Below are 26074 nucleotides of genomic sequence, written 5' to 3'. Positions count from 1 at the left end.
TCCGCCTGCAGGCGGGTGGTGTTAAACCCGCCAGGTCAGGATTTACCACCACCGTTCTTTCCGGACCGGCTGACTTGTAAAGAGGCCCAGTATCTGCTTCTGAAATTCAATGTTAGTGATGTTCTAGTCATAAAAGGTGCAAAGGTTGATTTGTAATGATCCGAACGTATGTGTCGCTTGTGTGGTGAATATGTTTTGGAAACTTTGGAACACATAATGGCACAATGTGTGAGCCTACTTTCAATGAGGGAAAGTTTTGTTAAATCAAATAACAACAGATTTGATTGTACTGATATGACTTCAATCTGGTCAATATTCATGGAAGGTAATGAGCTTAATTATATATTTGTTATGGTAGAATTTTATTGGAAATGTAACAAGACTTTAGATTTATTATAAAAATGGATTTTTAGATTTTCTAGATAGTTTCAAAGATGTATACTATGTTGTGATTACTCATGCTTGTCATTAGACAACTGGTCGCATATTGTATTTGATTTTTGCCATGTGTTTGAACTTACTATATCATATAAGTGATATGTTTGGATGGAATGTGTTTTATGTTGGATGTTTTTATGTTTTTTTAAATACAAAGCCTAACGGCTATAAGTAAATAACCAAAATAAATGATAAACTAGAAAGCTACTCAAATTGACAATATATTTAACAAAAGATTTTTGATCAAATTCATATTAAAATTTCACAAAGCCTCACAAGAAGTTATACCACACGTTAATTCCAGTCATCTGGCCATTTACTTATTTGCATTTTTAAAGCACTCAACAGACGGGGGCATCGAGGCGCTGTTGCAGAATGTGTTGTTGTCTTAGTTGCATATTTAGAACGTGCTTAAATACCCAGAGGTTTCTAAGCGCGGACCCAGGGATCGAACCTGTGTTGCTTTGTGTCATCTTGCTTCCAAGGTGAGCACGTTGCCACTGAGCTATCCTCCCGAGCCATCATCAGAAGCATTAGTGGCTAAAAAACAATAATAGTAGGAGTCAATTTGGGAAATATGAAAGTATTCCCCTCTGTCCCAATGAAAATAAGGATTAATGAAGTACCGGATCCTAACGACACGTACATCCTGCGTGAAACAGAGGATAAGGGGACTCGTTACCAAGAATACCAATACATAGTCCAAGGTGAATTGTTAAGAAAAAAATAGTTTGAGGCAAAAAGAATAATAATTACCAATATGCCTAAACTCTTCAAATCATTTTCACAATGTTCCAGAGTGTCAAAGACATGTACAGCGATAGAACATCCAGTGAAATTCTATAAGCAACGCCACCCAAAAGATTTTTTTTTAAGTAAAAATAAAAATGGACAGATTCACAGAAGCATTTTAGAAAGGCGCAGTCCCTTAGGAAAACGTTCTGTGATTCAGGCCGAAGGATGACCCCTTTGCCTCCTCTTACCAGTTCACACTCTTGCTATTAGGGAAGCAATATTGTAGGGATCCAAATGGATTCCTTAGGTTTTACAACCTTTATGCAGGTAAATAACCAACTGGTAGAGCTGCGTGGGGGTGTCTGATGTCACTGTGCCACAGCGCAATGACATCATCCACTGACCATGACGCAGCAATGCCATGGCACATGCAATCACAGCGATATGCTTTGGAAAGGAACAGTTTTTAAAAAATGTACTCTCAAACAGATGTAGTAATTTAAAAGTAGGCTTACTTTGTACACAAAATCTGGATGTATGCGGTATAACCGACGAGAACGTTGGATGGTTTTTCTGTTTACATGTCTTTGATACTCTAGAACATTGTGAAAATGATTGGACTATTCACCGATATTCTTGGTAATGAGTCCCCTTATTGTCTCTTTCAGGGATTGATGTCACATGTCATTATGTGACTATTTTACTCTATATGATTTATTGTGAAAAATCAATTTCTGGGGCACCAGCGGTCAAGGGATGAATATCGGTGTCTAAATCATCAATCAGCCCACACCTCTAGTACATCAGAAGGGATCAGAACAGATTGGAACACAAGTCAATTATCAACCTCCTTGTCTAATTTTGGTAACATGGACGGAATGGCAGGCTTATATCCGCAATGTCGCGTATCGTTGGTTAGTTCCAACACAGCGATAATACAATTATTACCCAATGATAAAAGGGACTGTCCAGTCAAGGCTGTATAAAAATATCTACTGTATTATTATTACAACAGAAAGTTCTAGCAAACTACAAAATACAGCCCACCCTGCAAAGGAACACAGAGGACAGACAGTTTCACGAAGGAAAGGGATGCACTCTGGATACTGACAAAAGGGTAGTCGGTAAAGCAATCAGTCTTAACTATTCAAGGTTATTTAGTTTCAGCACAAAGAGAGCAGGGGGTCGTAACTGTCTCTAGGTGCCTTTGGAGAAGGACCAGAGGGGCAGAACCCCAATGTACCTGGTGCTTAAGAAGTTCTTGATGCTCAAAAGCGTCGAGGCGGTTTCAGGGCGCTTGGCTTCTCCTAAGACAGAGTTCGAGATGGGAGAAAGCTGCAGGTAACAGGAGGTAGGCAGTTCGGCAAGTGAGGCTGGACGGACGGCTGCGGGCTGGCCTACACAGCGGCTTTGGGTCAAGAATCTTTGTCTCTGTGCTGATTGGCGGATCTGGTTTGCTGGTCGAGGTGTCTTGGACAGCTCTGGTGACTGCAGCGTGACAACAGTCAGCGGTGCAGTCGGTTGCGGTTCAAGGACTAGACTGTCTCGGAAATGTCCTTCAAAGATAGACGCTGGATGATGCTTGTGTGGCACTCCTCCTAGCTTCTTTGCAGTACTTATTTTATTTTATTTTTTTTGAAATTTTTATTTTGAAAAATAAACAATACAAACCAAACTTACAGCATTATTTACAATAAACTCGTGAACATCAATTAATGCTCATTACTGCTCCCCAAATCCCCCCCCTCAAGAGCTTATTTGCATTTCTAGTTCTGTATCGCTGCGTGTGGCTGGGTATCGCTTCCTTCCGAAGCTGCAGGATCCACTACTGTGCCAAACAGTCCTGTTATTAACATTCTCCAAGCCATCAGGTTACCCACATCTTCCTCCCCGCAATTGCTACATGCCTCCTGCCACACCACTGTTTCAGCCTCTGCCCATTTTTGCAAGTCCCGCTACCATACCTCTACCCGTGGCTTGTGGCATTGCTTCCAGCCCATAGCTATCCTTCTTTTAGCAAGCACATATGCCAGGTCCCTCAGTTTCCCAAGGTGTTTAGTGTTCCGTGGTCTGGGAAACCCTCCCAACAGGCAGGCCCAGGCTGTATCTATGTTGAGCGAGACCCCTTTATCCGCTAGTTTCCGTGCCACTTCCCCCCAAAAAGCTTCAATCACTGGGCAAGACCAGAACATGTGTGTCATATCAGCGTCTTCCTCATCGCATTTTGGGAATGCTTGTCTTCCTGTGTTTGCAAACTTAGATATTCTCTTTGGGGTCATATAGGCTCTATGTGTTATGTATAACTGTATCTGCTGCAATCTAGCATTTCTGGACACCTTCTTGTGGTATCCCATAGCACGTTCCCACATTCCATCGGTCATCTGTGCCCCCACCTCCGCTTCCCAGTCCAGCCTCAGATGAGTCAAATCCTTCCCCACCCGGGTCATCACCATTTCATACAGTCTAGAGATCTCGTGCCCTCCTTCCGATATGTCATATATTGTTCCCATTAGAACGTCTGGCTCTTCCGCCAGTACAGTCTCTGGCCAGGTTTTGCGAATAGTCTGCACTAGCCTAAGATACGTGACATATTGGCCTCCATGCAAGCCTGTCTCTTCTCCCAGTTCTTCGAAATCTTTAATAGCCCCTTCTTGCCATATGTCTCCCAATGTGACCAGCCCAACCGATTCCCAATAGGTCCTGATTATCATCCTGAGCTGGTTGTCTCCCCTAGCTAAGGCAACTAGTGGCACCTGTGGGGAACACGGGCATGAGTTCTCCATCATTTGGCATACTCTGTGCCACATCTTCCATCCAAGCAACAGCATACCCGGGCGTTCTTTCATTTCAAGTCTAGGAACCCAGATAATCTCTTTTAGGTAAAACGGGGTGCAGTCCTGCCCAAACAGCCTAGATTCAGGAGTTTCTTCATCAGAGAGCCATTTGGTTACATATTCCAACTGACTGGCTACATAATAGGCCTCAAAGTTCGGCAGCTTGATGCCCCCTCTATCATGGAAGTTCTGTAGCTTCCATAGCGCCACTCTATTGCGAGTGCCGTGCCATAGGAAGTCCCTACACGTGCTGTTCAGTTTGACAAAAAACTTTTTGGGTATCAAGTATGGTATATTACTGAAGAAATGTAACAGCCTAGGCTGGACCACCATTTTGAGCATCGCCCCCCGTCCCATCATCGCTAGCGGCAGCTTCTCCCAAAACTTCATATTTGTGCGGATTTTTTTCACAGCCACCTCGGTGTTATGCAAGTGTTCCCCCTCCACAGTATGATATACATCTATTCCGAGGTAGCGGAAGGAATCAGCCGCCCAAGGTACGGACAACACTGGCAACCGTTCCAGAGGGGCTCCTATGTAGCTCCCCAATGGGAACATGCTCGATTTTTGGGGGTTCACCGCTATGCCGGACAGTTCTGCATACTTTTCCATGACCTCTAGAATATACTGAAGATTTTCTTCCGGATATTTCAAATACAGAAGCAAATCGTCAGCATATAAGGATATTAGGTGTTTCTCTCCCCCTGCTTCAATACCGACCATGTCATATTGTTGTCTAAGATACACTGCCAGGGGCTCTAGGGCCAGAATGTATAACATCGGGGACCAGGAGCACCCTTGTCTGGTGCCTCTACTGAGTTGCCACCTCTCAGATATCACTGATCCTGTGCGTACTCTGGCCAGTGGTTCACTGTACAACAATTTCGCCCACCTAACATAACCCGGCCCCATCCCGTATTCTTCCAGGGCCGCCAGCAACCATGGCCACCTCACTGAATCAAAAGCTTTGACTGCATCTAGGGACACCACCGCCATTTCCCCGTCGCTCCTGTTTCCCTCTTCAATCACCCGGTGGAGTCGCCTGTGGTTGTGGGTTATATTTCTGTTGGGGACATAACCTGTCTGATCCGGGTGTATCAGTTTATTGATGACCCTTCGCAGCCTATTAGCCAGGACCGCCGTCAAGATCTTGCTGTCCTGGTTCAACATTGACAACAGCCTATAGGAGCCGCAGCAATGCCCTGGCTTGTTGGGCTTGGGGAGCGGCACGATTAGTGCTTCTCTGAGCGTGTCCGGTAGCCGACCCTTCTCAAAAGACTCATTGAGCATCTATAGCATAGGGGGGGGAGTACTTCTGCTTTATATATTTTGTAAAACTCGCCCGGGAATCCGTCCGTACCCGGGGTCTTGCAGGTGGGCAGCTGTTTTACCACCTCCTCTAATTCCTCCAGGGTAATCGGTGCGTCTAGTTCCTCCCTTTCTTCATCACTAATCTTAGGTAATTCCATGTCTTTTAGTGTTTCTCTAATCTCCTCCTGATTGTCCCCTCCTCTGTCCTCATATAATGTTCTATAATAGTCCAAGAATGCCTCGTTGACTCCTTCCTGGGTGTCAACCACCTCCCAGTCTTCTCTGGTTATTATCCTAATCGGGGACCTGGGGGTCTCGCTCTTATATAACCACGCCAACAAGCGGCCAGTTTTATCCCCACCTGCATGTTGCCTCTCGACATACTTTTTGTAGTTAAGGTTGCAGAGCTTTTCCCAAAGCTATGTGCACCTCTGCTGCAACTCTAGTACAAGTTCCGCGTCCCCTCATGCCCTGTTGCTTTCGCGCTCCAGTTTCTCTTCCGCTTCCTCTAGTTCTGTTAGGACCCCACCCTGTAGGCCTTTTGACTTAGCTATAGCAGCACCCCGCAACACCACCTTAAAGGCCTCCCAGAGTGTGCATGCTGAATCTACGCTGCCTGTGTTTACCTCAAAGTACTGTGAGATCGCATCCCTGATATCTTCCCTGAAGACTGGGTCTCGGAGCGCCTCCGCCCGGAGGCGCCACGTCGGTATCCGCGCCCTGGGGCGGTAGTGCTGCCAGGTCAGCACCAGAGGCGAGTGGTCCGACAGGACCCTCGCTCTGTATTCTATTTGGGTGGTCTCTATCATCACATCTGGCGTGGCAAAAAAATAATCCAGCCTCGTGTGCAGGTGCTGCGGAGCTGAATAGTGCGATTACTGTGTTTCATTAGGGTGTTTCAGTCTCCAAGCATCCGCCAGCCCAAAGTCATCTAGTAATGCCTGTAATACCCTGGCCTATGGGGTGGGCCTATCAATCTTCCCATCAGATCTGTCTGCCTTTGGGTCGAGCACACAGTTAAAGTCCCCTCCCCAGATAACCGCTCCCCCCACACACGCGCCCAGATGAGTACATAGGGTTCTAAAATACGTAGCAGTGTTTTGGTTGGGGGCATATGTATTTATAATGCACACCTCTTTATTCTCTACCAAGGCCTTCAATATGACCAACCTACCCTCCGTGTCCACCATCTCTTGTGTAAATTGGAGCGGAACGTGCGGTGCCACCCAGACCAGCACTCCCCTAGCGTAGGCAGTGTACGGAGAGCCCACTACAGTACCTCTCCACTTCTTCCCCACCAGTTCCAATTTTTGCTGGGTCAGATGTGTTTCCTGCAATAGCGCAATATCAATCCTCTGTCTTTTTAAGTACATCATGACTTTGTTTCTTTTTAAGTAGCTGTTAAGTCCCCTGACATTCCATGTTACGATCTTAAGGTCTCCCATGGCTCATGAGTGTCTTCTTGCCTCCCATGTAGCGACTCCCCTTTGCCCACGTGATATAGATACAGCCCTCCATTTTTGCTTGTAGCTTCTCGTACCAGCTCAAACTCCCCATAACTATGTACACAATAAATCCCCAACTTCCCTCCCCTCCCCCCACCCATCCCTTCCCCAACATCACACACCCCAACTGCTGCCCAGCTCCATTCCCGGAGCTCAGGCACCCCCACATCTAGCACTGCAAGCACCAAACGATGCACAGAGCTCAGTAGGGTGAAGTCGCCCTAATGGCCACTTAACTAAAACGGTTGTGGGGTAGAGAGAATCGCTCCGTAAGGCTCCCGTTAATTCAACATTAACCACAGTGCTTATGACATATAGTGCAATAGTCTGACCTTCTCTACTGAAGGCTGTGCAAGCGACTATATTCAAATCCCACGTGCTGCGCCATCTTGCGGCACCTTCTTCGTGCATCACTTATCTCTTCCGAGCTCTTTCTCCGTCCGAACTTCTGACTCCTGGGGACATCCTCGCGCATCGAGCCATCCCATGGCATCCTCCGGGGTCTCAAAAAACAAAGTTTTATGTTTATGAATGACTTTCAATTTTGCTGGATACAGTGACATATATTTGTGGCCCGCCTCTCTCAATCTCCGCTTTACCGTCCCAAAGTTCATGCGGCTACGCTGCACAGTCAGGGTATAATCCGGGTAAACCGTGATGTTTGCCGCTCCTCGTGTGATCGTTCCTCCCTTACGAAAGTATTCCAATATCCTCTCCCGGTCACGGTAATTAAGAATTTTGGCTATCAGAGGCCTAGGCGGGTTCCCATGTGGCGGCCTCCTTGTTAGGGCTCTATGTGCCCTTTCCACTGCAAATCCTTGGGATAGGGCTCCTCCGGGTATCTCTTGCAGTAGCATTGATTCAATGAATTCCGTGGGATCGTGGCCCTCCAATCCCTCCGGCAGGCCCACGATGCGGATGTTGTTTCGTCGGGCTCGTCCTTCCGCCTCCTCCGCTCTGCTCTCCAAGTTGCCCACTCTTTGTATCAGGGCGTGCAATTCGGCTTTATGGGAGGCGCAATCCGCAGTATTCGGGCTAACTTCCTTCTCAAGGGACTCAGTGCGCTCCGCCAAGGCCCTGACATCCTGTCGGAGTTGGTTAACGTCCTCCTGCACCTCTCCGACCTTGAGGTCCAGTGCCGTTTTTAGTTCAGTGACAGCTAGTTCGAGTTTAGATTCCCAGGCCGCCCTTAGGTCCGCAATCGCAGCCAGGTTTTCTTGGTTGGCGCCCGAAGTCGTCATTCCGCTTGCAGGCAGCTTGTCCCTGCTCTTGGTAATGTCTTGACCCGGGGACGTTTTAGCAAAGTCGTCTAAGGTGGGCTGTTTCGCCTTCGGCCTCACCGTTCTATTCGACATGACCCAAAGGACCTGTATTTTGCACAAGTGACAAATGTGCACTCAGTACGCCCCTTTCGCTAGGCGCCGTGCGGCCTGCTTCTTCTTTTGTTCCGGACATTGGTCGGCCATTTTGTGTCGTCTTTCGTCTCCGGTGCTCCTTATCTCTTCCGCACCGATCTCTGCCGCCGTTCCTCCTGCACCATCCAGAAGTTCACCACGCGTAGCCCAATCATTCACACACCGGCATGTGTATTTTCAGCGGTCGATGGCCCGTCATCACGCACTTTTTTGCTCGGATCGTTGCAGGATCTCGGGCGCCCCTCCAGATCGCGTCCTCCTACATGGCCCTCATAGCCACGCCCTTCTTTGCAGTACTTGTGGCGTCCTTTCAAGGTGGACGGCTCCAACCTTAGGAGAGTGTTTGCAGGCAACAACCTTGTCCTTAGTTTAGATACTCTCCGGCACTTCCAACCTAGGAAGCTTGCTGGCAGAACCTAGCAGGGCACCATGTGTGTTGGCTGGGTACTGGTTCTGGAGCTGCTGGATGGGTCCTCTGAGTCCGGTATCTCCCTCTGTTCCCTGCAAGATGTTTAGGGGAGGGATCTTGCTTCCCTCTTGGAACTCCTGGCCTTCCTTCGCTGTCAGAAGATGTTAAGGTAGACTGTACCTTCAGTGCAGGTCCAAATGAGGCCTTTTTCTTACTCCTTTCGAAGTTGTCGGATGATCTGCTAAGTGAGGGGTTCAGCCCTCTTCTAAAGCCAAATGGGCCCCAGTGATTGGTGCAGGTGAAGCCTACCTTAATGAACAAATCCTGGGTCCCCTCCAACAATCTTCTGTAATGCATGATGTCAGGACCAGAGTGCTCTGCAACAGGAAAGATAAGGGGTGACAACATATACCTAAGGCCCACCTGTTCACGAGGAGAGGAATTCGCTGACGGGCCCATTGGTCAGCACTCACCCTCTAGAACTTGTAAGACAAGATAGCTGCACCATGTGAGGACAGGGGGTGCAGGATTCACTTACTCCAACACGACTCAATAAAGAGGACTCAATAGCTTGGCAAAGGGAAGTCCGTTTAATGACAAGTACATCAAACAGGGAAACAAATGGGAATCAGCTGTAGTGCGATCACCTGTCTCGCTCCGACTTCCTCGAACTTCAGCTGAACAGTAATTCTTATAGGCAATGTTCGTCATCATTGACGTCTAACTCTACAAAACTCGTCATGCAATCTAATTGGTTAAGAAAGGTAACTTAAGTATAGGTGCTATATCTGTATAGGATAATAGGGCATGCAGATTGGATAACTCTTATCTGGTGGGCGTCTACGCCCATCCCACTACATCACACGTGATTGATGTCATCATAAGTACGACGTCTCATTGGTTCTACTATCTATAGGACTCCAGATAACTTGGTCCATTGTGATTAGGCAGGTTATACCCTAGACATAAATCCCCATTTTAATTAGCAGCATGCAGAATGGAGACCCATGTGCCTGGTGTCCCAAGTTTCACCCTGCCTCCCTTCCATCAATCAGTAGTTTAGGGCTATGTGTCAATTAGTTGGCTGGGTTTGTCCTCGGAACTGTAGCCTCTTATCGGGGAAAGTTATGGCTTTCTGGGTTCTGGATGACGTCAGGCGATGGTACCTTTCCGCGCCTGGCTGGTCACGTGTCTGTTCACCATGAATTTGCTTCAGCTTCCAGCTTTTATTGTATTTAATTCTGCTTCGGCCCTGCCACCTGCCTTGGCTTCTCTTATCGTGACCTTCACGGGTGAGCTGGTATGCTCCGAAGTTTGGTTCTTGCGAGCCGATGCTCTCCTCCCCTTCTCTGGGTGACCTCGATTTCCCAGGCATGAGCCGTTCTCTGTTGAGTTTCGATTCCGCTCTTCCTCTCTGTTCAGGCCGAGTTGCGAAATTTGGGCTGTCAGGCCTCTGGCAGCCTAGGCCCATTTCTGCTTTACAAAATGGAGTTGCACTTGTATCATGTGCCTTATTGAGGTAGATATATGGTTGGCGCTTGCCTCTATATTTTCTACTAAGCATTTGCAAGCAGTATCGGTTTCTTAGCATCTCGTGTTCCAAGCCTATTTACACACATTTGATAGGACGGTCGTTCTCATCATGTCTAGTAACACATTTCCTTGTTGTCAGTATCGTCTCCTTCCTGTGCTCATTATATCGAGTTGTATAACAGCTTGTTCTGATGTCTCATTTTCAATAGTTGACTCTGCTTACTCACGATCTTGGTCGGGCCATGGCAATTTCCATTGGCCCTCCATTAAGGCTCTTGGGGTTTCTTCGTGGACTGTATGTAGGTTCTCCTCATTTCGTATCATGGGCTGATATGGCTGTCTGATTGGGTACTGTGCTGCCCAGAGTTGTCTGGTTATGGGCGCTTTGACAGGTACGGATCTTCTAACGTACACTGGGCAGAGTCCCAGTGCAACTCTCTGTTGGTTCATTTGCTCTTCATATGTCACGTACCTTGGCGAGTACCTTCCTGGTAGCTCAAAATCAGGTTCAGGGTGCATGTCATTTCTGGAACCTCCTTTTCACTCATCTTCCTGTCTGTTGTAGATCAAAGTGTCTCTCTGGTTAACTGAGTCCTCTGTGACTCTTGATTAAAGTGCAGGTCTCCCTTGAAGTTTGTGATGACAGCAGACTTTCTGTCTCCCTCAAATCATATACTTCTCCCTGCTGAAAGGGGTCTGCTCTGCAGGAGTACCTACGGTAACTAATGGACCCAGACATGCCATTCACTGCCTTTCATACAGAGGGATGAGAACCAGCTTCAAATTGACACATTGCATACCAAAGGGGTGTTAGCCCTGCCTTCCTGTTGTCTGTTCAGCAAACAAGCCCCTTCCACAGGCTTGCATCAATTATCTCTCATTAGTATGCACTGCCACCAGCCAAACTAAACAATAGGAAAGCAGGTCCATGGAGCCTTTGATATTTTAATTAGGCTGCCCATGGTTGGAGGAAGGTGTGCCTTCCCCCTTCTTGAGATGCCTTGATGGACCCGTGGCTGTCACATTCCAGCTGGACATGACAGGGGAGGACAGCACCTGTAGGCTGTGTCCTCCTGGAGTACACGTGTCTATGCATTTTGTGCAGTGAGCAGAGAAAACGTGCGCGGAATGGCCTCACACATTTTCGTAGGTTGATCTCACATCATTCATTTTCATTTTCAAAAAATCAAAAAAGCCCAGGCACGCGCACACTCCCTGTGCGGGATGAACAAATTCCTCACACTTATAGAATCAGGTACTTCATTAAACCTTATTTTCATTTGTTTGGAGGGGTGAGCTGTGCTATAACTCAAATTAGCACACTGCAAGGGGGGGCACCAATCAGGAGGCTAGGAACATGGGCTGAAACTGTCGATCTATCCCGTGTTCCAAGCCACCTGATGGCCGGTTCCCCCTGCTCACCATCCTACCTCCACTGTCCGTCCCCTTTTTAATAAACCCTGCTCCACACTTTCCTCATTGCTGCGGTGGCGGCAAATACCGCCACCGTCGGTGCTTCCACCGTGAGGCTGCCATTGGAAATGGAAGAGGGGCTCTGTATGCCTTCCCAAACCATGGCAGCCATCTTGGTACAGTATTTTCTTTCTGTGAATGGGACGCTGCGAGGCGACCCGTTCATGGATAGAAAATACTTCAAATTAGCCCCGTTCCAGCCAATGGAACAGGTGCTAATGGCGTTAAGTACCCGTTCCACGTGCTATTCCAGGTGGTAACGGCCTGGAGTCCACTGTATAGCTGGTGAAACGGGTACTTAACACTATATTGTGTCTTACTAATAATATTTTTTAGCCACTAATGCTTCTGAAGATGGTCAGATGGCCAAAACACGTTAAGCTAAGATACCTTCTTATGAGGCTTTGTTTGAATTTGATTGAAATTCTTTTGCCAAATATTTTATGAAATCTGTTGTAAATTTGAGTAACTTTCAGGTCACTTACTATGGAATTTCACAATGATACTTCTTCTCTACAACGTATTTTGTTTTTCATTATATGTTAAAATCAGTGAATTTAAATGATCTATTGATATCAATTTTATGGAGTTGGGCATTGATGACCTCTCTTAATGTTATGATGGCATTGATAGATCATTCATACATCCCATTAACCAATTAGGAAATCAGATGAAGGATTTCCTGCTGACATTAATTCCATCATATGACAGATTTCTACCTTAACCTTTTTCAAGTTTCTCTGATAAACCTGTGGCTCCAAAAGATAACCAAAGATGGGATTATCCCATTCCAGGCACCCAGAAATGTGAGGCTCACAGACATGGGACCTAGCGATGGGAGGCTCCCTGCCACGGCGCCCAGAGATAGGAGGCTCCTAATCATGGCACCCAGGGAAAGAGGGAATTCCAATAATGGAACCCAGAGATGTGAGGCGCACAGTCATCATGGCACCTAGCGATGGGAGGCTCCCTGCCACGGCGCCCAGAGATAGGAGGCTCCTAATCATGGCACTCAGGGAAAGAGGGAATTCCAATAATGGCACCCAGAGATGGGAGAATACCGGTTATTGCATCCAGAGATGGGAGATTCGTAGGCATGGGACCTAGAGATGGGAGGCTTCCAGCCGTAGGACCCAGAAATGGGAGGATCCCAGTCTTGGTACCCAGAGTTGATGATCCCAGTAGAGCTACCCAGAGTTGGTAGCTTCCCAGCCATGCTATCCATAGATGGGAGAATCCCAGTCATGGTACCCAGAGATGGGAGGTTCCCAATCATAGTTCCCAGATGTGAGAGGCTCCCAGTCATGGTACCCACACATGGGAGGCTCACAGTCCCGGTACCCAGGTATAAGAGGCTACAGGCATGATACCCAGAGATGGAAGCCTCACATTCATGGATCAGAGGTCGAAAGTCATGATACCTAGCGAGGGGAGGCTACCAATCATGGTACCTAGAGATGGGAGGACCACAGGCGTACTACCCACATATGAGAGGCTCTCAGTCCTGACACTAAGACATGGTACTCAGAGATGGGAGGCTTCCATTCATAGTACCTAGAGATGGGTGGACCATTGTCTTGGTACCCAGAGATGAGGATCCCAGTCATGGACCCCATAGTCGGGAGCCGCCCAATCATGGTACCCATAGATATGAGGCTGAAAGTTGCAATAGCCAGATATCAGAGGCTACCAGTCATGGAATCCAGAGTTGGGCGGATCCCAGTCAAGGTATCAGAGATGGGAGGATTCCAGTCATGGTACCCAGAGAGCAACTATTGTATTTGTTTTAGACACTAACCAAAATACTAGGGCTCCAACACAATTTTTGGCTCAGACTTTGCACTAAAACCTGCACCTCCCACATAGAATGCTGAGCATAGTTAGATTCCATTTGATGAGTGGTGCACAAGGGTCCTGAGGATGATAACATTCCATGTTGATTGAGGAGATTCGGTTCTGGAGGGGCTCCCCAAATCTGTTTTGATCTATAAAAGCAGTCTAGCTATTGGTGGGAACGCCTAAATTGGATCCTGTTCCTCCAATCCTTCAATCTTTCCCTTGGCTCTGAATGAAAGGAAGGACTCTTTTTAAAAAGGTGTGTGTGGGTCAGAAAGCATCCACCTGCGATAGCCAACATAATTATCTCAAGAAGTTGAAATGTTTTAGTAGAGTGTCCTTACTTTATATAGGGGTAGACTGTCTGGAGCTCTATTCCCAGAAAGCCCACATCTTTCAGGAGTGCTTCACCACTGGATACCACCACCAACTCAGATCTTTTAGGAGTGCTCCATCAGTGGACATCACCTGCCACGTTAGATCCTTCAGCAGCGCCCCACCACTGGGCGCCATGACAACTCAGATCCTTCAGTAGCGCTCATCTACTGGACTCCATGATGGCTCAGATCTTTCAGGAGCGCTCCACCACCGGACTCCATGATGACTCAGATCTTTCAGGAGTGCTCCACCACCGGACTCCATGATGACTCAGATCTTTCAGGAGTGCTCCACCACTGGACTCCATGGAAATTGACATGAGGCCGGGAAGCCCAAATGGAAACACACCAACACAGGTTACAAAGGACCATATAAAGCGCTTTATTTCAAAGTTACAAAGTTACCAAGTCATCAAGGTCAATTGACATGCGAATAGCTATTCGGCCCTCTGACTAACACACGAACCTTCAACGTTAGGTTCGCACTGAAAGTGGGAGAGACCGATCATCGGGATGCTTGGGTTTTTATACATTTAGTACTGCATTGGCCAGCCCTCCTACAAGTTAACCATTTCTGGAACCATGGCTAGGGTTCGTAGCCAGGTCGAACATACAATCTCCATATATTAGATCGGTTCCGCTGATACAGTTACATATTTATACCTAGGTTAAACAGAGGACAGGGTCTTAGTTCATGACCCTAACAAGTAGCCTGCGGACATATTATTCATTCACGTGTGCGGAGGTCACCATGGCCGAAGTCTTACTCGCAATGTCATTCGGCCTCCATTTTGTGATTCGGGGTGACTTCCACACTGCAAGAATACCTAAAATGGCGGCTAGATCCAAGATGGCAGCTTACACGATACATTAAGGTCAAGACCTTGCCGCGGAACCTATGTTCACAATATTCTTTAGACAGCTTGGCGTAGGCCAACATACATTTAAACAATGCGATTGGGGTCACAATATTATATCGATTTCCACAGACCCTCCTTTTGGCCTATGCCAAGTGCTAAAACATAGTTTTCTAATACTTTCGAAAATACTTGAAGGCATTATCATTCATAGGTTCCGCATCATTGTCTGAAATATCAATAGCCATAAGGTCGTTCGTAAGAACTTCTTGCAACATGAACTCTTTAGATGCTGTCTTCGGAGTGTATATCTTTCGCCCTATTGCGCTCATTACCTGGGCACAACATTCCCCCATCATTCCGCATATACTTGGGAGGCATTGAAAACAACAGCAAAGAAATAACAGAGTCCCTAAAATACCTAAAATGACAGAAAGCACCTTCCACCCCCAAGATCGTAGAGAATCCCAAAACCAGGTACTAAGGCTCCAGTCTCCTACAGGGATATGGACTTCAGAACTAAGAATATGTAAGTTCTGAATTGCTTTAAATATTGTTGGTGAAGAATCTGGTACGAAAACGCAACAAGCGGACCCCACTAATTTACATACTCCACCTCGTTCGGCTAAAATGACATCTAATGCCATTCGATTTTGCAGTGCTACCAATCTTATCGCCTTTTGCTCTAAGGTCATATTGTAAAGTATGTCCGTGGTCCGGTTGATGGTTCTCTCCAATACCCTCGCTAATCCCCTAATGTTTTCTGAATTTGCTATTTGTCCCCAAAAGGGGACTACTGATTTGGCTATATCCCCGAACACTTGTCCGGGGGTATCTCCATCACTATCTCGTCGCGGGCGAGCCTTGGATACCTCTAAGGTACTGGCTATAAATACACCTGGTAACAATATCCCTAAATAACAAGTCCCCTGCCAATCCTTGGGCAACCAGGGAAAAGCTAAACTACCACAAACAAAATAAACGGGTCCCCCTACATACAAAGGCCTATTTTCCCCAGTCAAATTTACAATATGTATACAAGGCTCGAAATCTCCCATTGGCCTAGTGCCATTTCTTTGTACACAGAAAGGGACAGAATCAGGATTGTGATTTACAGAATAAGAAGGAGGCATGGCATCCTTATTGCCTATCGGAGCCATCTTGAAAGAAACTAGATTTTGGAAAGGAAAGGAAAGTTTATCAGACGGCCTAATAGAAGCGATATTAGGTCTACTCCTATTTGCGAAAAGCGAGCATCCCAGGGGAGTCAATTCACGTCTCTCAAATTCATTCAAATTAGTGCCATCGAAGTTCCCTGAGATGCTATCATTCCATCGGCCAAAGAAGAGTGCTCTAAGAGAGGCATAGCAGGAAGTCGTTAGAGGTAAGGGATGTATATACCATCCCAGTCCCTTGTTCCCATGTTGTGGCAAATGCGTGCAAATCCAACAATTACTCTTATTAAAAATAGCATGCGTAGCATTCATCACTATCATCAGAGTGTTATTATAATATTTCTGTCTATGCCGAGAGTCCCTAGGGGACAGAGTGTGAAGGTGTACAGAGGGAGTCAAAACAGTTGGTACAATTTCGGTCGGTAACAGAGGCTTCAAAGGATAAATCTCTTCAAAGTACCAAAGTCCCACGGCAGCAGTTGCAAAACTAACAATAATCAAAACAAGAACACAACAGTACGTTTTCAGGGCCCAGGCACATTGTCCATTGTTCGAACTGGTCACCTCCTTATCTAGGAGCAGCGGTGAAGGCGGCAGGCATCATGGTTGTCCCGATCGACGGCCCCAATGTTCGTTGCTGGCGGCACTTCGGCCGCGCGACTTCTTAGTCCTTCCCAACCCTAGCCAACAGAACCCTCCTTTTCTGTGTTCCAAAAAAGGGAAAGACAATAGTATTCCAATCACTCCTTTTTCTTCCAGATGCACGATACTCGTGCAACGATTTTATTTTCGTGCTCGAAGGTTGTACCTGATGGTACCCAAGTTTTCCGAATCCAAAAGCAAAGTATCGTCGCTCCCTGAGGGGAGCGTCACGTCGGTGGCGACGGAAGTCGCAGAACTTGAAACCAGAGTTTCCGGAAGTGATTGATCAAGGGAGTGCGGAGACAAAATGGACGGCTCCCCGAGCTCCTCAGGCTCAGAGAACTTCTCCGACGCACTCACAACGCTGCTTGCTACTCCGAGATCAGAAAGTGCAGCATCAGCAAGGGGTTCTGTTTCTTCTGTAACTTGTGGCGTCGGGTGAGGGATCTTCTTGATGTGTGTTGCATGTATCCAGTTCTTCTTTCCTGCCACCCGCACTGCCGTCCTGGTGACCAATAAAACCTGGTAGGGTCCCCGCCAGCGAGGCGCGAGACAGGAAGACCTTTCGTAGGCCTTTACCAGGATCCAGCTGCCGGGCAATATATCGTGTCCTGGGCCCGTAAACCGTACAGGTAAAGCGGCCTTCACCTGGTGGTAGATGAAATACAGGTTTTTAGTCAATTGATTACAATAATCTACAAGCAATACATTCTCCACATCCCTCAGGGCTTTAGGTTTAGGGAGGCCCCAAATATTAGCAGGCCTTCCCATCACTACCTCAAATGGAGCAAGCCCAGTTCTAGTCTGGGGCGTGGTGCGCATAGCTAACAATACAATAGGTAAAGCATCTGGCCATTTTAATTTAGTCTCAGCACATGTTTTTGCAAGTTTGTTTTTCAAAATACCGTTGTGTCTTTCTACCAACCCCGCACTTTGAGGGTGCCTAGCTGAATGAAAACGTTTCTCAATCCCTAAGGCAACACATATTTGCAATATTACAGCTGCGATGAAATGTGGGCCGTTATCCGACCAGATTATCCTCGGGAGCCCAAATCGAGGAAAATATTCTTTCACCAAGATCTTTGCGGTGGTCATGGCGGTAGCATCTTTGGCAGGGAAAGCCTCGACCCACTTGCTAAAAGCACAAATGATGACAAGAACATATTTCAAGTTATTACAACGTTCCATTTCAATGAAATCAAGGTGAATGGTTTCAAAGGGGACAGAGGGGGGCCCGAAACTTCCCCTTGGAGTCACTGTCCCTTTACCCACATTGTGTTGTAGGCAAATCATACAATTACTAACGTATCTTTTTGCAGTTTCCAAAATTTTATCATTCACCCAAACCTGCTGTAATATCTTCGCAATTTGCTGGGCACACACATGTGTTGGACCGTGTGCCATTGTGACCATTGCTAATACATAAGAATCAGGAAGCAACCATTTCCCGTCAGATGCGTCCACCCAACACCCTTCGTCATCCAATTTCCCCATGCCTTCAGCCCATTTCCTAGATTCATCAACAGAGGCATCAGTCTGAATATCTCGCACAGACCCAATGCCTTCATCTATTATACAACCATCTCTCACTTCCCTTGAGGTATACATGTCTGTGCTAAGGTCTGTAGCTGTTTGTCTAGCCATCGAGTCTGCAAAAGCATTTCCTTTGCCCACATCATCTATGACCTTACGATGAGCTGCACATTTCATAATCGCTAGTTGTTTAGGGAGTGAGAGTGCTGAAAGTAACTGTACTATTAAGGGACCATGCTGAATCTTGGTCCCATGTGAGGTCAGAAACCCTCTTTCCGACCACAATTTTCCGAAGTTGTGAGCCACCCCAAAGGCGTACTGACTATCCGTATAAATATTAACTCTATGCCCTTGGGAGAGCTCACAAGCACGAGTCAACGCTATAATCTCTGCGGCCTGCGCAGAGTTATACGGAATCCTTTTAGTTTCTACGATCTTGTTCAAAGTAGTAACTGCATAAGCAGCTGTAGATGTGCCATTCGGAAGTTTAAAGCAGGAGCCATCACAAAACAGCTCCCCTTCCGCATTCTCCAAAGGAGTATCTGAGAGGTCTATTCTGCCCTTTGTTTCTTGTTCGGTGGCGTACAGGCAGTCATGTGATCCATCATCGCCGCAAGCAGAAGTTTGCGGGAGAGGCAAAAGTTCAGCCGGATTGAGAACACAACACCTTTTAATTTGGATATGAGGAGCAAATAGAACTAATTCATACCTGGTCAACCGGGCAGAAGTAAGGTGTTGTGTTTGAGTTTTATTCAATAGAATATCAACAGAGTGAGGTACCATCAGAATCAAATCGTGGCCTAGGACCATCCCCTCACTCTGTTTTACAGACGCAGCAGCAGCAGCAACAGCGCGCAGACATCGCGGCAAAGCGCATGCGACAGGATCAAGGGCGGAGGAATAATAGCCGCACGGCCTATTCTTCCCTCCATGTTCCTGCGTTAACACAGACAAAGCACATCCATTACATTCATGCACAAACAACACAAAGGCCTTATCGTAATTTGGTGTACCCAGAACCGGTGCTGAACACAGCGCGGCTTTGAGAAGCTCAAATGATCGTTGATGTTCCGATTCCCATGGCAGTGGCAAAGAAATGCCCTTCCTCGTCAAAGCCAACATCGGTTTTACCACTAGGGCAAAATTCGGGATCCACAGTCTACAGTAGGACGCCATCCCTATCAGGGCTCTGACTTCCTTCTGTGTTTTTGGGACAGACATGCCAGAAATGTGTTTTATTCGTTCAGGTGTCAATCTTCTCCCCTCCTTTGACAGGAGGTAGCCTAAATAGGCAACCTCCTGGCAACAATATTGAAATTTCTTAAGTGAAGCTTTGTGACCATGTTCAGCTAAATGAACAAGCAACAATATAGTGCCTTCTTTACAAGCTTTCTCAGAGTCTGCAGCTAAGAGCAAATCGTCTACATATTGAAGCAGCGTGCAAGTAGGTGGCAGTTCAAGGGTGTCGAGCTGCTCTTTTAAGGCTCTACTATATATACTAGGACTTTCAGTGTACCCTTGAGGTGCTCTTGTGAATGTAAATGAGCGTCCCCCCAAGGTGAACGCAAACAAATACCTGCTCTCCTTGTGTATCGGAATACTAAAGAAGGTATTTTTCAAATCTACGACACTGAAGTGCGTAGCCGTAGCAGGGATCATTGTTAAGATTGTTGTTACATCTGGCACTATTGGAAATTGTGGGGCCACTACCCGGTTAATAGCACGAAGATCTATTATAAACCGGTACGGAATTGCATTGTCGCCTTTCTTATATACCGGTAGGATCGGACTATTACATAAGCTACCTGTAATCTCTTCGATCACTCCACGATGTACAAAATCGGAGACAATGCATTTCAAAGCGCGCTCGCCCTCAACTGAAATTTTATATTGCGGAATGCGCGGCAGTTTAACCCCATGTTTCAATACTATCTTAACGGGCTCAACGTGCAATATTCCGACATCATTGTCGTCTATTGCCCACAAACATTCTGGGACAATACCGAACTCGGGAGGTAGAGGTCGGGTCAAGTACTGGGAGTTAAAAGGTTGCTGTGGTGAAACTGTCAATCTTATTCCGTCAGGGGTACAATGGATCACTGCATTCAGTTTCTTCAACAAATTCAACCCCAGCAAGTTTTCTCCACAGTTTGAAGTAAGAAGAAAAGGGCACTGGTCTGTAAAAGGGCCCAAAGAAACGGATACCGGCGCAGAGACCGGACAAACAGTTGGTATACCAGAGAACCCTATAGAAACGTTTGTTTGCCCTGACAGGGGAATGTTTGGAACCCGAGAATGGTCAATGGAGCACTTCTGCGCTCCAGTGTCGATCAAGAACTGATGTTTCCTATTCCCTACCAATAATTCAACATAGGGGCCCTCCTGAATAACGGGAATAGGTAAAGGTTCCAAACGCTGCTTCGGGCAATCCTAGTAAGGCAGAACTTCATCAAAGGGAAGTTCCTCAGAAAGATAGACGGCGGAAGGGTGATCAAATATATTTCTTGAGTCCATACTCGAAGTCTGATTTTCCTGTGAAAAAGGTTGCTGGGGATCTCGTAGAAGCTGACCTCTATCAGGACCCCCTGCTCCAGGGCGGCCCCGTGGTCGCCTACCCATACCTCCGAATGTGCCTCCTGACCTCTGACGGAGGGCAGGGCACTGTGCTCGCCAGTGACCTTCCTGGCGGCAATAAGCACACTGATTAATATTAATAGAATTTAGAGGAGTATTTCCTCTTGGAATGTACTGACCTCTAGTTTGTGTCGTACCTCCTCTGGGGTGCCTGACAATTTGCTGCAACAATACCTTAGTCTTTAGGTCACCCCTTCTTTTTTCGATTTTCTCTTTCTCGTTATTAACCCGATTTTCATAATACTGAGCCATATGCAAAACCTCTGACTGAGATTTTGCCTGCCAAGCGCTCTCTGAGGACATAATTTGTGACTGGATGTCGGGCAACAATCCACGCACAAATTTGTCCACAAACAACCTCTTCCCCGACTCTGTACCCAAATCCTGTCCACTGAAGTCGGAGAACACCTGTTCAAACCTATTAAAGAATTCAGTGGTACCTTCAGTTTTTCCTTGGACACAGGCCGTAAGCTTGTCCCACATAATCCTTTTTTCTGGAATTATAGTTTTCAATTTGGCAACTATTCTATCAGGTAAAGTGAGTATTACCTGGGGTGGTTTCTCACCAGCTGGTCGTTCCCCATCTATTCTAGTTAGATTTACCCATGTATCCCCTAACCCCGGCACATCATCTACCGTCCGTACCTGCTTCCATACATCAACAGGTAAAAGCACTGGAAACAATAAATCCATGTCACTTAAGGTGAACACGGAAGACTGCAAAACGGATTCTATTTCTTTATAAAACCCTGTCGGGTTCTTCCTAATATCAGGGACTGATTGTCTGATCGTGTTCACTTCCTGTCGAGAGAACGGGACGTGAACAAACTGTGATACGTAATGTGCTGGGATATCCACCGCGGGAGCACCAGTCGCCGCGTTGGCGGGGATTTCTACTTTTGGGACAAGGGTCGGAGGGACCTCTCTCATAGGCAACTGAGATATAGGGACCTCCGACCGCTTACTGAGTAATAAGGCCAAATCAAGCGCTAAAGCAGCTGTGGAAGTGTCAGGCGAAAAAGCTCTTTTACAAATACCTAATAACTCTGTGGGGCAACCAACCTTCTTTCTTATACATTCTTCCTGCAAGTGCTGTACCATCACTTGAATTACCTTCCTTTGCATTTCTACCGTATATTGACTATATGTATCGTATACCTCATCCGGCGGTATTGATGAATCCGAGATCCATCGAACCGCATCTCTAGTACAGATCCGTACTTCCTCGGGTGCTGATCTTCGGCACGAAAGGAACCGTTTCTGCATATATATCCTATCGTCCTCATCATCCTCATTTTGTAATCTTTCAAAATCCTGTCTAAACTCAAACAATCTATCAACATGTCCATATACTTTCTGTTCGGTAGCCCTTGAGAGTGCCAAAGCGTTCAGATCTCTCACCCCTTGTGGGAGATCCGAAGTCTGCAATCTACCACACATTACACCTAAATGAATCCCCAGTCCTTCAATAAAAACGTTTTTCTCGGGAAAATCGTGCAAATTAGATAATGTTGAAAATACCTCAGTTTGATCACCTTTTTCCATGCAATGTTTAGCCCAAGCAAATAGTTCCTGTTTCCTGCCCGCAGGAACAGTACTACGAGTCACTATCCCCGACCCTGCACCAGGATCTGATTTAATAAACACAGGACTCCCCGAAATCGAAAGTGTAGGTGAACCTAACATGGGTGCAGGGGAAAGAGGTAAAGTAGCAGACGAAATAGACGGAGGAGCGACAACTAAGGAACTAGGGGTAGTAGGCTGTGTAAGAGGAGTAGGAATAACGATAGGAGCAATAGCAGGAATGGGAAGAGCGCCCACAACAGGAGCATACGGAGGTGGCGCTGAAGAATCAGGCCTCCGTTCGTTTAATATTTTCTCAATAAACTCCTCGGAAACATGGAAATCTTTAGAAGGGTAAATTTTCTGGACTCCGAGCGAAAAAGCTCTGTCCATTTTCTGGGTTTCATCTAATCGTTTTTCCTTGTCATATAACAATGCCTTTTCGGCATTCGTTTTATGACGTCGTGCATGTTTATCCCTATTTTTAAGCTGCTGTAATGCTTCCTTTTTCCAATTTTGTAACACATCAAAGGCTGCTGGCCTAGCCTTCTTCTTAAGCAAAATCGACTCTAAGTATTCAATACGGGGGATCTCAAAACTACCATTGATTGGCCACTGAAATTCGGAGGCATTTCTGGTCTGTCTGTGCCAAATGTCATTAAATACAATACTACCAATGCCATACTTACAGTACATAGTACACGCCGGCGACCCCTCCTGTGGTGCCGGACGGCTAAATTCCAAAGATTGTCGATCGCTGCGGAATAGAGCCCTAAAACAGCTAGACAATTTCCCAGGCATTTCTCAAAGAATTGGTGTTACCTGGTCCAATAATTGTGTCTGCAGATACAATACGCCAAATTCAAATTGTCAGGGTTAAATTAAGAGCCGGGTCACGACTACACCTGACCAAACCTAAGGAGGACCGTACGGTTTTCAAAGGACTTCAACTAACAAATTTTACCTGTGTTCAGTGGTTTCGGCAAATCTGCCCGCCTCGGATTTGGACCCTCGTCAAGATGCCGTGTCAGACCGCACGACTATCGCCCAAGGATCGGATCGTGCAGCGCTGCCGAGGTATCGCGTCTCGATCGGTCGGGCCCGCAGAATCACACCGTCCGATCCCGATTCGATAGTCTGCGTCAACCTTCAATGATCCGGCATCAATCTTGAGGGTCCCTATTCGGGCGCCAACTGTGGAAACAGAGAAATTGACATGAGGCCGGGAAGCCCAAATGGAAACACACCAACACAGGTTACAAAGGACCATATAAAGCGCTTTATTTCAAAGTTACAAAGTTACCAAGTCATCAAGGTCAATTGACATGCGAATAGCTATTCGGCCCTCTGACTAACACACGAACCTTCAACGTTAGGTTCGCACTGAAAGTGGGAGAGACCGATCATCGGGATGCTTGGGTTTTTATACATTTAGTACTGCATTGGCCAGCCCTCCTACAAGTTAACCATTTCTGGAACCATGGCTAGGGTTCGTAGCCAGGTCGAACATACAATCTCCATATATTAGATCGGTTCCGCTGATACAGTTACATATTTATACCTAGGTTAAACAGAGGACAGGGTCTTAGTTCATGACCCTAACAAGTAGCCTGCGGACATATTATTCATTCACGTGTGCGGAGGTCACCATGGCCGAAGTCTTACTCGCAATGTCATTCGGCCTCCATTTTGTGATTCGGGGTGACTTCCACACTGCCAGAATACCTAAAATGGCGGCTAGATCCAAGATGGCAGGTTACACGATACATTAAGGTCAAGACCTTGCCGCGGAACCTATGTTCACAATATTCTTTAGACAGCTTGGCGTAGGCCAACATACATTTAAACAATGCGATTGGGGTCACAATATTATATCGATTTCCACATGATGACTCAGATCTTTCAGGAGTGCTCATCTACTGGACTCCCTGATGACTCAGATCTTTCAGGAGTGCTCATCTACTGGACTCCATGATGACTCAGATCTTTCAGGAGTGCTCCACCACTGGACTCCATGATGACTCAGATCTTTCAGGAGTGCTCCACCACTGGGCGCCATGACAACTCAGATCCTTCAGTAGCGCTCAAGTACTGGACTCCATGATGACTCAGATCTTTCAGGAGTGCTCACCTACTGGACTCCATGATGACTCAGATCTTTCAGGAGCGCTCCACCACTGGACTCCATGATGACTCAGATCTTTCAGGAGCGCTCCACCACTGGGCACCATGATAACTCAGTTCCTTCAGTAGCGCTCAAGTACTGGACTCCATGATGACTCAGATCTTTCAGGAGCGCTCCACTACTGGACTCCATGATGACTCAGATCTTTCAGGAGTGCTCCACCACTGGGCGCCATGACAACTCAGATCCTTCAGTAGCGCTCAAGTACTGGACTCCATGATGACTCAGATCTTTCAGGAGTGCTCATCTACTGGACTCCATGATGACTCAGATCTTTCAGGAGCGCTCCACCACTGGACTCCATGATGACTCAGATCTTTCAGGAGCGCTCCACCACTGGGCGCCATGATAACTCAGTTCCTTCAGTAGCGCTCAAGTACTGGACTCCATGATGACTCAGATCTTTCAGGAGCGCTCCACTACTGGACTCCATGATGACTCAGATCTTACAGGAGCGCTCCACCACTGGGCGCCATGATGACTCAGTTCCTTCAGTAGCGCTCAAGTACTGGACTCCATGACAACTCAGATCCTTCAGTAGCGCTCAACTACTGGACTTCATGATGACTCAGATCTTTCAGGAGCGCTCCACCACTGGACTCCATGATGACTCAGATATTTCAGGAGTGCTTCACCACTGGACTCCATGATGACTCGGATCTTTCAGAAGTGCTCCACCACTGGACTCCATGATGACTCAGATATTTCAGGAGTGCTTCACCACTGGACTCCATGATGACTCGGATCTTTCAGGAGTGCTCCACCACTGGACTCCATGATGACACAGTTCCTTCAGTAGTGCTCAACCACTGGGCACCATCAAGACTCATATTCTTCAGGAGTGCTCCACCAGAGGACATCACCACTAAATCAGATCCTTCAGGAGTGCTCTACTTGTGAAGACCACCACCCACCAAGTCAAATCATTCAGAAGTGCTCTTCCAGTAGACACCACCACTGACTTATATCCTTTAGGAATACTTCACCCTGGACACCACCGCTAACTCATATCCTTCAGGTGTTCTCTGCCATTGGACCTCACCACCAGCTCAGATCTCTTAGTAGCGCTCAATCACTGAACACCTCCATGACTCATATTCTTAAGGAGCGCTCCACAAGTGGGCATCAACACTGACTCAAATCTGTTTTGGAGTGCTCTACCTGTGAAGTCCACCACCGAGTAAGATCCTTTAGGAATGCTTCACACTGGACACCTCCACTGACTCAGATCCTTCAGGAGCACTCTACCCATGGGCACCACCATTGGCTCAGATCCTTCAGGAGCACTCTACTCAGGGACACCACCACTGGCTCAGATCCTTCAGGAGCACTCTACCCAGGGCCGGCACCACTGGCTCAGATCCTTCTGGAGCACTCTATCCATGGACACCTCCACTGACTCAGATCCTTCAGGAGCACTCTACCCATGGGCACCACCATTGGCTCAGATCCTTCAGGAGCACTCTACCCAGGGACACCCCCACTGGCTCAGATCCTTCAGGAGCACTCTACCCAGGGACACCCCCACTGGCTCAGATCCTTCAGGAGCACTCTACCCAGGGACATCCCCACTGGCTCAGATCCTTCAGGAGCACTCTACCCATGGGCACCACCATTAA

The sequence above is a fragment of the Ambystoma mexicanum genome, chromosome 10, assembly GCF_040938575.1.
Source record: "Ambystoma mexicanum isolate Mex_15411 chromosome 10, UKY_AmexF1_1, whole genome shotgun sequence".
Taxonomy (NCBI): domain Eukaryota; kingdom Metazoa; phylum Chordata; class Amphibia; order Caudata; family Ambystomatidae; genus Ambystoma; species Ambystoma mexicanum.
Note: the sequence above shows the minus strand (reverse complement) of the source record.